Genomic DNA, 16,287 nt, shown 5'->3' on the forward strand with positions numbered 1-16,287 from the left:
TACAAATATGTTATCAAAATAAAACTCTGCAAGGCTTGAATTATAGTGTAATTACTCATGCTTACTTGCAGAAGATGGCATAAGATGAAATTTCAGTAAGCATGAATTATTGCACCATAATTCACATCTTGTCATGCCCTGTCACTTAATTAAATATTGAATTATGAAATTCCTATTGAGATGCCATACACAGAATGCAAACTCCATATTAATATTAAGCTAATTCTCTAGGCTATCCATTGCAATTGTCACCAAAAAGATTTAATAATTACAGGATATTTAAAATAAACTTGTAATTAATTTTATTTTGAAGTTGCATATCACTTCAATTAAATTAGATTTTTATTTAGAAAGCCAACAGCTTTAAGAAAAAAGGGCACATTCACCCACCATTTATTTCCTTAGAGTTAATACAATGGAATACCCTCTATTTTCTTCTGTTCCTTCTCTTCTTTAGGCACTTATTTCTTAAAGGGGACCTGCAAATCTTTTTTGGAAAATAAGGGTCTGATCTTGCAAGCTGAAATTAATGGAAGAAGAGAATGGTATTATAGGATCAGATTCTGTTTATTATTCTTGTACAGCACTGAGTACAAAGGCCACAAGCAGGTTGGAGCCCTTAAGGTGCTACTGCAATATACTTATTAAATAAATAAATAAAGCCAGTGTGGAGAATGCCCCAAATAGCAATGGCGTTAGATGCCCAGCACATCAGACACTTTAGCTACCCAAATTTAAAAATATTGGCTTAAGTTAGGGCTTGTCTACACTACAGTGGCACAGCTATGCCACTGCAGCGCTTCAATGTAGACACTACCTACACTAACGGGAGCAGTTCTTCTGTCAACGTAGGCAATCCAGCTCTGTGGGAAGCAGTATCTAGGCCGATGGAAGAATTCTCTCATTGACCTAGCGCTGTCTACATGGGGAGTTAGGTCGACTTACCACTACCCCTCAGGGATGTGGATTTTTCATACCCTTCACCAACATAGTTAAACCAACCTAATTTTCTAGTGTAGACCAGCCCTTAGACATTTAACTCCCAATTTTAACACTTAAGTAGCCTGATTTTCATAATTGTTGAGCAGCTGCCCCTTGACTTTAGTGGGAGCAGCAAGTTCTTAACACCTCTGAAAATCAGGCCATTTATTTAAGTGCCTTAAGTTGTTATTAAGGTAAAGTTACACTAAAACATTAACATACACCATACATTTTCAGGAGCAGGTTAATATTCAAAAAAACTATCTAAAGATTTTTAAGCCTACATTTCTAAGTTTTAAAACATTAAAGAGGATTAAATGCCCCCAAGCCTAGACCAGCAAACTCCATCTCCAAGTGATGGCTAAACATGCTGTAATGTCATAGGAACTCCAAGCCATGCTGGAGCATGAAGCCAGCCTCCTCTAGCTCCACTGAAGTCAACGCAGGGCCGGTGCTACCATTTAGGGAAACTAGGTGGTTGCCTAAGGCGCCAAGATTTGGGGGCGCCAAAAAGCGGTGCCCCCAATTTTTTTATTTTTTTTTTTAAGCACAGCATTCCTACGCCTCCTCCCCGAGCGCGCAGTCGCTGCTCCACTTCTCCCTCCTCCCAGGCTTGCAGTGCCAATCAGCTGTTTGGCACCGCAAGCCTGGGAGGGGAGGAGAATTAGAGCAGGGGCGGTGTGCTCAGGGAGGAGGCGGAGCAGAGGTGAGCTGGGGTGGGGAGATGCTGCATGGCTCCCCGGGCCAGGGGGGGTGGGGAGCTGCTGCGGGAGTGCCTCAGGGCGGAGGGTGGGGCGGGGAGCTGCCGCAGGGCTGTGGGTGGGGGGGCGCAAGGTGGAAGTTTCGCCTATGGCACGAAACTTCCTTGCACCAGCCCTGAGTCAACGGGAGTCTTTTCATTAACCTCAAAGGCCCATAATGGGAGAAGTGTCATTGCTACAAATTTTCTTTCGGGATGGTAAATAGTAAAATACCTAAGCAATGCCAGAAGTGAGTGGGATTGAGGGTCTCAGATTCTGAAAATAATATTAGTTAGTACATAAGTATCAGTAATAAGATGAAGCAAAATAGAATCAGAAATGGTTTGTCCTTATACTTTTACCATAACTAAAAAAAGTCAACAGCAACACTGAATTAATTAATTTAATTAATATTTTTAACCAGCAACACGCGGAAGAATCCTCAGAATGGGAGTCATTTTTCAAATAGTATCACCCTACTGATATTACGTTAGAACACACAGATACATCAAGCATAACTAACTTGAACCGCCTGATTCAAATTTCATTAACTCACACTATTTCATCTTAGCTCACCTGTATCTATAAAGCTTGATTTAGCATTGGGTAAATTATAGTAACTGTCATCATGGCTGGGCAAGATTTTTATACTACAGAATGAAGTCTGTGTGAAATTGGATTTTGTGAGATTTACTATATGTAGATATAGAGGAAGAGGGTGGAGGGATGGAAAACAAATAGATATTTTTTTTTAAAATGAGCATCTAAAGACAGGGGCATGAAATCAGTATTTAGGCACCTAAATAAGTGACAATAGTTTGGCAATTAGTGGATTTCATGACATCTCTAACTTCCCTCCCTTTCTGGGTTATAGAAACTATGGCTTGGGGTAAGAGTTTATTTGCTTTTTGTCCCCGATAGCTCACCAAAAATTCTTCACCATCCCGTGCTCTTTGAAATCAACAGTAAAGCCCCCATTGACTTTGATAGTGAAAAACAGAGCCCATATCCCTAAAGAAAAATCTCAGGAGATTCTGACGGGAACCCTGTGTACAGCCATCTCATGTTTTTGCAAAATCCTTTAAAGGTTTTTAAAGTAATGATGAAAAGGCTTGGATCATGATTAAATTCACAGAAGACCAAAACCATATTTCAGAACAGATCTCAGTGCTTTGGGAACAATTAAAAGCTGTTTAGTAGTGACAGCTCTCCTTGGGCCATAAGAAAGCCGAGAGGATGAGCTGAATTTCAGCAGTACAGTAGATAGAAATTCAACAGTATCATGAAGAGCTGGCTTCCTCTCTTTTGAAAAGGCAAGGTTTGATTACTGAAAGGTACAGGAACTTGCTCAAAGGCATGAATACAATGTTTGTGCTACTGTTCTGCATTACCACTTGACAGTTAGAGAACTTTAAATAGCAACTGATGCCTCATGGAAAATTTTAAAAGTGTAATTATTTTTGTAATTAAATAAATTAATGTTGTACTGTATCGACAGCCATGGAAGTCTTGCATATCGCTACAGAACAGGTACAATATGGTCAGCATTTGTGCAACCTCTAGCATGCCTCAATACTGACCTGAAGGAACCACCTATAGGGTTAGTTCAGGCTCTTGCCTGCCCAATCCTTCACTTTGTGTTGAAAATGCCAGCAGAGAGCCCTCCTCAGATCACAGCTTAATGGAAAAATGTATTTAGAAACATTTCTTCCATATCAATATTTTCTATACTTCTTGAACCATTCTTCAGTATTGCAAGAAATTATGCTCTGTGCATCTTAAAAATTCATTGTTCCTGTTGCCTATCCCCCACTTGAAGTTACAATCCTTTGCTATGACCTGAGAATTCATTGCTGTGTAAAGGTATGTCATACAGGATTATAACTCCCAGGTTTGGAACATACATCTCAGGAGCTGATGAAGATGCTCAAATCTCAAGATGTTCTTTTTATATAAATGTCAAACAGAAAAGGTGCATAAGCAGGATTCTAAACAGAATTTTCAGTGTTCTGCATGAGGCAGCAGCCACTTTTTAAGCGCCCTGGTTTTAATGCTGTTCATTCTTTCTCATGATAGCTATAATGATATCAAAACACTTATGAGAGTATTTTCCTCCCTCCATACAAGACATACAACATTTTGAATGTCAACTTTTTTTGATTAAAAAGGAACAACTTTCCCTCTTTCTGACCAGTTCTATTATTAAGTTACTATTTTTTTCTTGTAAATGTTTGGTCCACGTGGTGCTTTATTTCTCTTTAGAATTCAAGCAATAACAGAATATGTTTGACTTTATCAGGATATATTGGGCTTGTCTATATGAATACTTAGTTTGTGCCAATCTAGTGTGAAGCAAGCCACACTAGCTTGCTGCACATCAAGATCCACATGTAGGGCACATGCAGCTAAACACCACAGTGAAAGGTAGCCTGCATCCACCCTGCAGTGTGTAGCTACCTGCAGAGAAAGACTCTGGCAGCAGGACACAACAATGCTAAAAATAGCAGTGTAGACATAGGAGGCACTGCTTGGGCATGTAGAGAGCTGTATAGGGTATATATCCTCAGGTTTTGGCATGTCTCTATGCTACTCCCCTAAACAGTTAGGATTGAATAAGGACTGGGAATGGCTGAGCCATTACAAACATTGAATCTATCTCCCCTTGTAAGTATTCTCACACTTCTTATCAAACTGTCTGTACTGGGCTATCTTGATTATCACTTCAAAAGTCCCCCCCCCCCACTTACTTAATTGGCCTCTCAGAGTTGGTAAGACAACTCCCACCTGTTCATGCTCTCTGTATGTGTGTATATCTCTCTCTCTCTCTCCTCAATATATGTTCCATTCTATATGCATCCGAAGAAGTGGGCTGTAGCTCATGAAAGCTTATGCACTAATAAATTTGTTAGTCTCTAAGGTGCCACAAGTACGCCTGTTCTTTTTGCGGATACAGACTAACACGGCTGCTACTCTGAAACCTGTCACCATCTATAGTATTACTTATACCCTGCTGGGGGGACGTGCAATGTCTGTAATCTACAAGTCACCCAAAGTGTAGAGGTACCTTAAGTGTTTGTATGGACCCTGTTGTCACACTAAAAGTTCCCTAGTGCCCTTTAACCTACTCCCGCTTTGAAACAAGAGTTGATCCAAGTGCTCTAGGGAACTTATAATGCCCAGCAGGCTAGTGTAGGGTAGATTCACATCTTAGCTTGCCGCAAACTAGGTAGACAAGTCCAAATTGTCATTTTATAGAAGCGGCATGATGTAGGGCACCTCCTACCATGCTAACCAATATTATCTCATTGTTTCCTTGTACTCCCCTGTAGCCCCTAAATTTGACATTTCTACATGTACCCCAGAATTTGACAGTACTGCAGTTAGCCATTTTGTATGTTCAACCACTGCCAGCTGAAACCCAAACATCAAATAGCTGGAGTTAATCTTAGGCCCTGAGAGGCAAGGCTGTGAGGCTGCATGTTTGCAGCTCTGCTAATCAGAATGGGAGATTGGGACAGGCAGTTAAGATTCCATGAAAATAGAAAGAATATTTGGACAGCCGACATTGGTTTTAAGTTTTAGATACGTACGTTTTATTGTTGCTATGACTAGAAATGCTTTGCTGATAAGGAGAATAATGAATTGTTATTGGCTGTTGCTAGGGAAATTATTACCCTACTAGGGATTATTATGAGTTATGTGCTTTGTTTGGAGAAAATTTATAAAAAATTTAGTTAGAACGTGTGCTTGGGAGAAGCCCAAGGGTGTTTTCCTTTGGGTAAGAATCTGACCCCTAAGTTCTCCAGCAGCTAGAGGGAAGGAGGCCCTTCCCCCCCAAAGCCTAGCTGTTGATTCCTCAAAACCATTTCAGACTTTTTGGGTAACTATAAATGTTTGAAATGCTCTGAACTTAATCCTACTACATATGTATATGTGTGTCTGTGTGCGCGTGCACACTTGTTAGGTGAAAGCAGTCCTGAAAACCCTGGGTCATGCCCCCACCTGTTTATATTCATCTGTTGTCACTTGTCTTATGTTTAGATTGCAAGTTCTTTGGGCAAGGGGTAAGCTACTTTACGTCAAACTAGCTATGTAGTGTAGAGTGGGGCTATGTTTGTCTCGGACGTCCCAGATTTACTTTATTACTCCTGTACTTGCAATCATACTTCCAGACTGGGTCTCCCCAAATCACAGTTTGAAATGGATTAACATTGAATAGCACGACTCATGAATTGTTCTCTGTTACTCGTGGAAAGAAGTAATGCATTTAAGAATAGTTAAGTCTATTTTTTTATAACAAAGTTATAAAGGAAGTAGCTTTTGATTATTTGATTTTCAACTTCTAGAGAAAATTAAAATAGTAAATGACTACCCCTTTTTGAACACTAATCATAGTACATTGGAACGGAGCATGCATGGGCTGCTTATACTTTCAGACTTTAGTTTGCTAACAGACAATTATACTTCTGTACAGCTCTCATATGCAGTATAGTTGTAGATGTGTTAGTTCCAGGATATTGGAGTGAGACAAGGTGGGTGAGGTAATATCTTTTATTGGACCAACTTCTGTTGGTGCGAGAGACAAGCTTTAAATCCAGACAGATTCTTCAGGTCTGCGAAAGGTACTCCCAGTGTCACAGCAAAATGCAAGGTGGAACAGATTGTTTAGCATAAGTAGTTAGCTAAACAAGAAGAGCTGTGAGTGGCTTGAAAGCTTGTTTCTCTCACCAACAAAAGTTGATCCAATAAAACTTATTGCCTTACCCACCTTGTCTCTTTATAGATCTGTCCATCAGTTGCAAGCTTCCTCATACTCATTTTGTTTGTTTGCTACAATTTATGAGCTATACACTAAAAAATGATACCTTTTATTAACAGGTATGAAAAACATCCTCCCATAGAGGGGAAAAAAACAACTCAGTTCCTGCTCAAGAGAAATTCCTCACCCCATTTTATTACCTAGTCAAAATTTATACTTAGCAGGATCAAGCAATGGGTCCAGTCCTGTGCGGTGCAAGAACTCTCTGCTCTCACTGAAATTACTTAGGTGTGAAACAACATTTGTTATCAGTAGCTGGTGAGCAGTTAAAACATTTCTGCTGCCTACAGCCATGTCCTACATTATTATAGTGCATAATGATACCTCCATTTGCTGCTCCAAGGCTAAGAGGAATTATTGATTTATATGCTAATTGGCAGCACTTGTTTGATACAGATGTCAGATAATAGATAGCCAATTAATTTATACATGGTTATAATTCATTTATGGGGCTATAAAAATACAATCCCTAGAGTAAAGTTTCATCTGGTATTTGTTCAGCATCCATCTATTATGAATTACAATGTACTATATGTAGGGTAGGGTTTTCTCTCCATTTATCCTGGGAGCTTCCCCTCCAAACTGCTGTTATTCTTGTTGCAGGGAAGATGCTCTTCAGGACAATATTGCTGCTATAGGAAACACTTACATAATCATATCCGAGGAATCTTTATAAGATTATCCAGCCCATTAAAAAAAAAAAAGATAGGCAGACATAGTATTTGATTTGCAGGATAATAAGCATGAGCATTTTTCCTTACCTATAAAACAAAGAGGGGAGAAATTGCCAGGACTAAAGGAATTGTAAAAATCTCTCTCTCTTTTTATCTGCACACAATAAAAAGTAACATTGTGAAAAGTGCTTAAGGAAGCTAAATCCTATTTTCAAAAGTGACTTAGGCACTTAAGTCCCTAGAGCTTCTGAAAATCCCACTAGGCTCCTCAAAACCTTTAAAAATCTGATCCTTAGGTTCCTATCTCTGACTTCGCTACGTTACATTAGCTGCTAGGTACTTCAACAAATACTAAAATATTTCCCTTCCAAACTCTAGCAAACCAGTAGCAGAACCATGTGAACAGCCAGTCAACATTAATAGTTAAAAAGGAACATCCTTGCCTTCCCAAAGATCTCCAAACCCATGAAAGTCATCCCCCAAAGCCCTAACAAACTGCAACATGCACCAAAGGTCAACAAATCTAGGCTAATTTGTATCCAGTCGGGGATTGCATTCCAAAGTCAAGGGGCCTTAACTTGGAAACACCTTTGTTTAAACAAAAGAGGGCTCTTGCTTGAAGTATCTTTGGGTGATTTGAACCCGGGTGAAAATTTGGATCGATTGTTCTTTTGTCCAGATCACCTTGTCTTTCCCTCATGATAAGATGGGGAAACAAAAAGAGGGAGAGAGCCATGTTCACTATGGATTAAAACAGAGAACATAAAGGAAGGCCAAGTTACAGACTGAGCACGTTGTGGACTGTTCTGTCTCTCTCTCTGGAAATATTTCTGGCAATTGGTAAATTTACAACTTGCACAACTGACTTGCATTTTTGAGGATACAAAATAAGAAACTTTTGAGGTTATGTTTTTTTTCTCTTAGACTGTCTCTAACTGCATTGCTGATGCACAAGGGGGCAGTATTTCACAGGAAAATCTTGAGTGCTGGATTTATAAAGTATGCTGGTGAAAGTCTTAGCATAGAAACAAGACATCAGCTCAAATATTTTATATCCAGTAGTTGAGCCATTATACATTATACATGTTTGCCTGCATTTATCCTGTCTTTAGTTCTTTATTTACCATATGGGTTTGGTATATGTTACACCAAACTAAATCACATAGTGAGGTCTGCCAACATTGCTACTAGCTTCAGCCAATGCACGATAATAGCAACAATTGACTCAGCAGCATGTGCTGGCTCTTACACTTCAAGGTCACCTTCTAGTAGTAGAAGACAAACTTCCAAATGCAATAAGTTATCTTGATCAGGCACCCCAATCGTGTTAAAGCTGAACTTCCTTTCCTATAGAATTTCAAGACATCTATGATATTTGTAAAAAAAAAAAAAAAAAAAAAAAAATTGTAGAAAATATTCAAATAGAACAATTTAAGTTAGCTGATCGTGAAATTATTTCATGAATCTACCCGGAAATTCAGTATGACCACTTAATTTATAAGCCTCCTGAGATACAAAATCCCAGTAATTACAAAGTATGGTTTGTGAAATACTATGTTTTACATTCTGTGAATATTTCTATGATACGGCATTGCCCTTCTTAATATATATATATATATATATTTTTAATAATAGAAAAAGTAGGGCCCACAATGGGTTAATGCATTTCAGCTGGAGACCCTGGTTCTAGTGTTGTCTCAGCTCACGGATGAAGAGGAGTTTAGTGAGCTTGTCCAGTTCCCATTTTCTCACTTCACAAACTCACGAGCCCACTGGCACAGCCCCGTGACTTGGAGCCTGTTCTGCAGAGACCAATGACTGAAATTGCCATTCAGACACATTACAAGAGCAATGTGGAGACGTTTAAACAGCACTTGTCCACAGTATGCCTGACTCAAAGCAGAACTATTAGTATTGCGCTAAATCTACTCACAAAATAAACATAAAGGACTTCATTCAGAGGTGGTTTCCCCCACCAATAGAAAAAGCCTCTCAGTGTAGGCTGCGTCTACACTGCAGAACTATGCCGACATAGTCTCCTCTGTAGTGCTGACATACCTTAAGTTTGCAAAAGGGGCTAATGATTTTGGGTGCCCAAACTGAGACACCCTAGAGGATTTTTCATCGGTGCTGAACACTTACTCTCAGGGGGTAAAAAAGGAAGGAGGATTGTCCCTCAAGGGTGTCTCATGGTGGGTGCCCACAATCAGTAGTCTCACTTTTGGAAATGTTGGCCAAAAAAAAAAAAAAAAACTCAGCAAAAAACCTGTTTTCATCACCTGGCTTTTCTTATCCTCAAATATAGACTCATAATAGTCCCAATATTTGCAAATCAAGTGCATTCCATCCATAACTTCACACACTTCACCTGATTCACCCTTTGTGTTCCACCAGCATGAGTCGGCTAGGAGCAGGGGCACAAGCCACCAGCAAACCCCACTATGCTGGAGGACTTTGAACACCCAGCACAGTCACCAGAACAGAGAGGAGTCAGCCAAGCATAGGAACAAGTGCCTCTCCTGGACAGCCTTCGCTATCAGGGATCATAAGGAGCCCTGGCTAGATTTTAAAGCTGCCAGCTCCTCAGTGGAACATTGATAGGAAGGCAGGCATGGTACCACTGTAGCCAGCCCACTCTTGCACAGCTGCTCCAACAAGCACGGAGTACCTATAGGAGTGAATGTTGCCAGTTGGGTTTAATAGATGATTACAGTGTAGATAAAGACAAAAATATCCTCAAAGTTCAGATGTAGTCAGCAACTTGATATGGATAAAGTGAGAACTAGCGTGAATCCAATTACCAAACAAAATCTATGTTGAGGTTGGAAAAAGTCTGATTAATTTACCCACCTCAGGTTCCAAATATTTTCTGGTTTGGGCTGCAATGCCACAAAAAAAAAAAAGCTGTTCTCAAAGTATTTCCAATCTAAACAGAGACCCAGAAGTCTTGTGAGGAAAAGCTACTTGCTGAAATATTTCCAGACAAATTTTAATGTCACAGAGTGTAGAGGTCTGGACTCACCCCTGTGGTGCCTCCTGCTGGTCATCCAGGGATTTAGCTCACCAGCCTCTGGAGCGCCCTCTGCAGGCCAGTGATCCGCCTTGCCCTCTGCACTGGCCCCCGTGTCCCTCCCAGGTGCCCTTTGCTCTGGGTGCTGCCCCCTGGCAGTACTCACACTCTAGGTCTCCCCTCCCAGGGGAATCCCCACCCATTAAACCCCACCTCACCTCAGGATAAGGCCACTGCCAGTCCCCAACTAGCCCCCACTCTCTGGGGCAGACGGCAGTATCGGCCACTCATCATCGGCAAGGTTGGGTTTGGACCTGCTACCTTGGCCTAGCCCTGGGCTGCCCTCTGCAACCCCCAGTACCCCTTAGCCTTCTGCTAGGCCACTGCCTGGGGCTATCCAGGCTGGAGCTCCCCAGCTCCTTAGCCTATCCCCAGCCCTGCTCCACTCAGGTACGCTATCTCTAGCTTGCTGCAGCCAGGCCCTTCTGTCTGCACTCAGAGAGAGACTCTTCTGAGCTTCTGGCTCCCAGCCTCTTATATAGGGCCAGCTGAGGCCTGATTGGGGTATGGCCCAGCTGCGGCTGCTTCCCCAATCAGCCCAGTAGCTTTTCCCTTTGCCCCAGCCCTCTGCCGGGGCTGTTTTAAACCCCTCAGGCAGGAGCGGGGTAACCACCCTGCTACACAGAGGTTTGGGGAAATTTAGTCACATTCAGATTATGCAAAGGGAATGAATCTCTGAACCTTGTGAGGTTAGCATGCCAACAGTTGGGACACAAAGCAAAAGAGGCCAAGAAATTCAAAGTTGGGCCTTTTTTCTTATCTATGTGCCTTAATATTAATTAATTGCATGTTATCACAATGTACTGATTGGCAACCTCTGCAATCAAGGGTGTGGAAAAGGTGGGTTTTTTCCAGAGGGAAGAATTGGATTCATTCAGGATCAATGTCCATTCACCATTTACTTACATGGGCTTAAGCATGCATTTAAAGTTAAGTATGCATGTTTTGCTGAATAGGAGAGGGATTACTCATGTGTTAAAATTAAGTTTTGCTGAATCTGGGTCTTAATCCAGAGTGGACATTCTTATTCCAGACAATGTGAGAATAATCTATAACCCCATATTCATTTGTCTAGTTTTTTTACAATCATAGACTTCTTGAACTTGCTCATATATTGATCTACCCTGACATCCTACCTTAGAAGAACTGCATACTGTACTTCCCTATTCTCACTGGTTATCAGAAAGGTTTCTACTCTTGCATATGTTCTGTTCTACTTCACACAAAAAAGTACTACCTGTAAATGATGTGCATGGGTGCAAACATATCAGACCCATTTGTCTAATCGAATCTACTTTTCCCATATTGTTTTTCGGTCTAAGATGGAACCAAGTTTCAGTTAACCCAATAGTATCATTCACTCTCATTAAGTAAATACCATTAAAACTTTTACAATGTCTACAATCTTTTTTTAAAACATTCATTGTATTTGTATCCATAACGAACCTCACATTTTGCTCTCTTTTAATGATCATTGTTTATATTTTCCGCTTGCTGTCTCTCTACTCATTATTCTGTTCTAGTTCAATGTTCATCAGCATGCAGATTCCTAGTCTGAAAACAAACTTGATTTTACAACAGTCTGTCCACATACTTTCTGTTGGGCTGCAGCTCAGTTTTTCTTAGGATTCTGTTTCACCCAGAAAGTAGTTAGAATCCCTCCTTTAATCACACATTTTCTGATACATTTTACAGACAACCAAGCACTTAATAATTCTAATCAACAACCCACTGTGCAGTCTCCAGTTGGGAAATTCAAAGTAAACTTGAAAAACACTACTTCATATGTTGCATTTCTTTCCATATTCAGAGAACATATTTGAACCTGTCCTTTAAAGATCAATATCTACACACATACCTACATAGTCATAAGCAATACTAGTGTGATGAGTCTGAAGCAAAAGTAAGATCTAAACCTCCCCCGCCTCCCAAATCTCAAACTCTGGGAGTGTTCAAAATCTGAACTCAAATTAGAATATTGCAGATAAGACAAATCATAATCTCATATTCAAACCACCCTTACAGGGCCGGCTCTGGCTTTTTGGCCGCCCCAAGCAACAACATCAACAAAAAAACGGGGCGGCCAGAACGGCAAAGCAAAAAAAACAAAAACAAAAACAAAAAAACCTGTGGCGCGGCCGGAGCACGGGTACAGGGGGACCGGCTGGGGAGGTGGTGCGGGGGAGGGAGTGGGCGGGAGAGAGAGAGAAGGGGGCGGCCAGGGCTACAGCAGGGGCGCTGCCACGCGGCCCCTTCCGCTGCGCCGTCTCCTACCGCGAGGGCTCCGCTCCGGTCGGCAGGGAGGGAAGGAAGAGGACTGCCATGCAGGGCGCTCTGGTTCTCCGTGCCGCCGCCACCTACAGGGCAGCCGGAGCAGAACAACAACAACAACAAGCGGCCATGCCGCCCTAGGATTGGACAGAATGCTGCTTCAAACAATCTGCCGCCCCAAGCACCAGCTTGCTCAGATGGTGCCTGGAGCCGGCCCTGCACCCTTAACTTTAGGGTGTTGCAGATTAAGATCTGGATGCAGATTTTGCAGCATCAGTCCATCTCTGTCTAGTGTAATTCTCTTAACAAGGAAATATTCTAAAGGAATTCAGAATGTGCAATAAGACCATGATTTCATAGAATTTACTGATTGTACAAAAATATTCAATAAGTTGATTTGTGATTTTTAAAAAAATTCTATAAATCAATAGTAAATAGTTTCCTACAAATACTTGACATATTTGAATGCTTTGTGATTGGTCAGATAAGTCACATGAAAATTTTACTGATCCCTGATTGAAGACTATGCAAGAACACATTTCTAGGTTACTAGTGTTTGTAATGTTCAGTGGGATTTCTTCATTTTATAAGCAAACCTTACAATATGGGAAATCCATTGTTACCAATTTTAGGCTTTTATTGTTGTTTTAGGAAATATTGTTAAGTAGACAGAGGTGCTGTACCCTTAATTTCCATTAAGGGTTCTGTACATTATGATCTCATGCCTCACTCTTCTGTTTTCCCCTTTGTTTTGTACCATTTTTATTATGCATTTTTAACATGATGCCCTGAGTTGGTTATCAACAGCAGAGGTTAAACACAGGGTCCCTAGCTCTAGGGCTAGGAACTTCTACTGCCTGAGTTAAGAACCAGCTTCCAGAACTCAAAGTTTTTGGCAGACTCAAACTTCTAGATGTGCACTGTCATCTAGATGGCAACAAAGAGGCATATTGCTAATTTGAGTTATCCACAAAGCTGGCCAGGAAATGGAATTTTAGTCCTCTGTCATAAATATACACAGGACAGCTGTACTGAATTGCCTTACCTGTAAGGGGTTAATCAGTTCAATTAACCTAGTTGACACCTGACCAGAAGGACCAATGGCGAAAGAAGATACTTTCAAATCTGCAGGGGGGAGGTTTTCTTTGGGCTCTTCGTTGTTCCCTCTCTGGACAGAGAGTGAGACCAGGCAGGAACAACATCTTCTGAAAACATACCTAAAATGATTCATCTAAGATTACAAAAATCGTAAGTAAGGCAAGGAAATGCGTTAGATTATCTTTTGTTTTAGCTTGTGAATTTTCCCTATGCTAAGAGGTAATTTAATTCCTGTTTTGTAACTGGAAAGCAGAGTCAGAGAGGAATCCTCTGTGTTTTAAATCTTTTTATTTACCCTGTAAAGTTATCTTCCATCCTGATTTTGCTGGTGTGATTCTCTTACTTTTTTTTTATAAATAAAATTCTTCTTTTAAGAACCTGATTGATTTTCAGTGTCCTAAAAACCAAGGGGTTTGGTCTGTGCTCACATTGTAACCAACTGGTTAGTATATTATTCTCAAGCCTCCACAGGAAAGGGGGTGAAGGGGCTTGGGGGAATATTTTGGGGAAATAGGGATTCCAAATAACCCTTTTCCTGAATTTTTGTCTAAATCACTTGGTGGTGGCAGCAATACCATCCAAGGACAAGGAAAAAATTTGTGCTTTGGGGAAGTTTTTAACCTAAGCTGGTAGAATTAAGCTTAGTGGGTCTTTCATGCGGGTCCCCACATCTGTACCCCAGAGTTCCGAGTGGGGAGGGAATCCTGACATCCTGCAAAAAATTCTGAGTTTTTTTTGGGGGGGGGGAAAGGGGGGGGAGAGTGTTCTGTTAGGACAAAAAGTCAAACACACTGAACTTGTTGCAGGACTGAAATTTTTTTAATTTTTAATTTTAGGAACATCTTGGTTTTTCCAAAACATTCCTGCCATCTGGGCAGGGATCTCTGACTGCCTGGCTGCCAGTCTCCATGTGCTGCCCAGCTGGAGAATTAACTAGTGGGGAAGCCTACCAACCTGCACGTGGCCTTCCAGGGACCCAGGGAGCTGTGGATCAGCCAGCAGGAAATCAGGGAAGGAAGCAGGTTTGTCATCAAAACTTTTGACAGAATCTATGCATTCCTGCGACATTTTGGTTCTGTCATATCCATATAGTTCAACTGAACACTGTTCCATTAGAAAAAATTTGACCAACTCTACTGATCCATTCTCTTTGGGCAGGGAAGCTCACCCTGAGCTTCAGAGATCCCTCAGAGCTAAAATAGTATGAACCACCAGTTGTAACACAATTCTTCTGTATGGGTTACAACACTGGGGACTAGACCCTGGACTGCTATCTCTAAACACATAAGCCTCCTCTGCCCTACAAACAGACTCAGAAAAGGTTTGAGGGATTCTGACTGAGCCAATCAGGCCCCATTTTCTCAGAATCTGTCCAGATACGTCAAAATGGCTACTCCATCCCAGACTCTTTTGGCCCCTCCTTTGAACTTGCGTTAGGCACTGTCCAACCTTCAAAGAATTAAGGGATTGTCTTGAAGGGTATTTAAAGCCTTCCAAAGGTTACGCACCTACAGGGCAATTGCATATTGTTTAGTGACCCTCCTATTGTCCTTTAATAGAGCGGAAAATGCAAGACTCCTGGCCCTTTCCAGTTATATTCATTCCAGTGTTGTATATTGCAATGAGAAAGAGAAAAAAGATACTTGCTTCAAAGGGCACAGTCACTCCATTTAAGTTTAATATAAGATGCACCCCATGAAGCCTACAGGACCAGCTCAAGAAGAGATCCCTCAATAGTCACCATTCGCCTCCTCTACTTTCTCAGGAGCCATGTGTTGTGCCTTTACAAACACACTAGTTGAGAATTAGCCCGTCAGTGAGTTCCATTAAAACACTTATAAGAAGGCTGCTGCAGGGCAAAAAGCCTGGGCAAATGACCTACCCCTTGGCCAGAAATCACCCCTAATGGCTCCTCTGGTGTTGGGGAATCTGGGACTTCTGTTGCTAAAGGCTTCAAGTTTCCTTAACTTTTTTCAGTCTGGTTTTAGGCTGTAGTAGAGCCTAAGGTAGTTCGATTGCGCAAGGATTTCATTCCTGTGATGGACAAAAGCCAAGTGAGGGGTCTTATTTGATCTCCTACTGCTTCTTTCTCTACTCTTGGTTTACAGGATAGAGTCTCTACCAGAGTGATAAGGTGCTATATAGATAGAAAGTTAAAATTAAATATAAAATAGCAGAGCTGGTCAAAAGTTTTCTGTTCAAAGTTTTAAGTAGGGTGGGTTGTAGCCATAAAAGACCAAGATTGCTTCACTAGTTTTAAAAATTATTTTTAAAGCACAAAATAGATTTCTGGTGTTTCAAATATAGATTTTTCTGGTCAAATCCCCTTTCTCTTGTGCAATATTTGCACTCTCTTCCTTTAAAACTCCCTTCTGAATTACTTTTAAAAAATTCACTATTTCTTCAACTATATGTAATATTTACTATTGTATATATGTTTGCTCATATTTTTCATATTTCTTTTAGATTATATTTAAATTCCCATCCTAGTTTTCCTTTTGTAATTACTCTGTTCTTTTGTGGCATTCATTTTCCTTTAATTCTCTTCAGTAGGCACACCAAAGAGATGGGATGTTCATGGAAGTGAATCCTATAAGCTCATACCTCTCCTGTGCTTTTTATGCTCACATCCTC

General features: G+C 40.9%; 1 long non-coding RNA gene across 1 annotated transcript in view; it reads right to left on the reverse strand.

Moving 5' to 3' along the window:
- The window catches only part of LOC135983155 (uncharacterized), a 56,291-nt gene extending 45,526 nt beyond the window's left edge, over window positions 1-10,765 (reverse strand). The window contains exon 1 of the long non-coding RNA XR_010600676.1: window positions 10,237-10,765. This is a non-coding gene — a long non-coding RNA (uncharacterized LOC135983155). The remainder of the gene's footprint in view (window positions 1-10,236) is intronic.
- Window positions 10,766-16,287: the final 5,522 nt, after the last annotated feature.

Source organism: Chrysemys picta, chromosome 4, assembly GCF_011386835.1.
Source record: "Chrysemys picta bellii isolate R12L10 chromosome 4, ASM1138683v2, whole genome shotgun sequence".
NCBI classification, from domain to species: domain Eukaryota; kingdom Metazoa; phylum Chordata; order Testudines; family Emydidae; genus Chrysemys; species Chrysemys picta.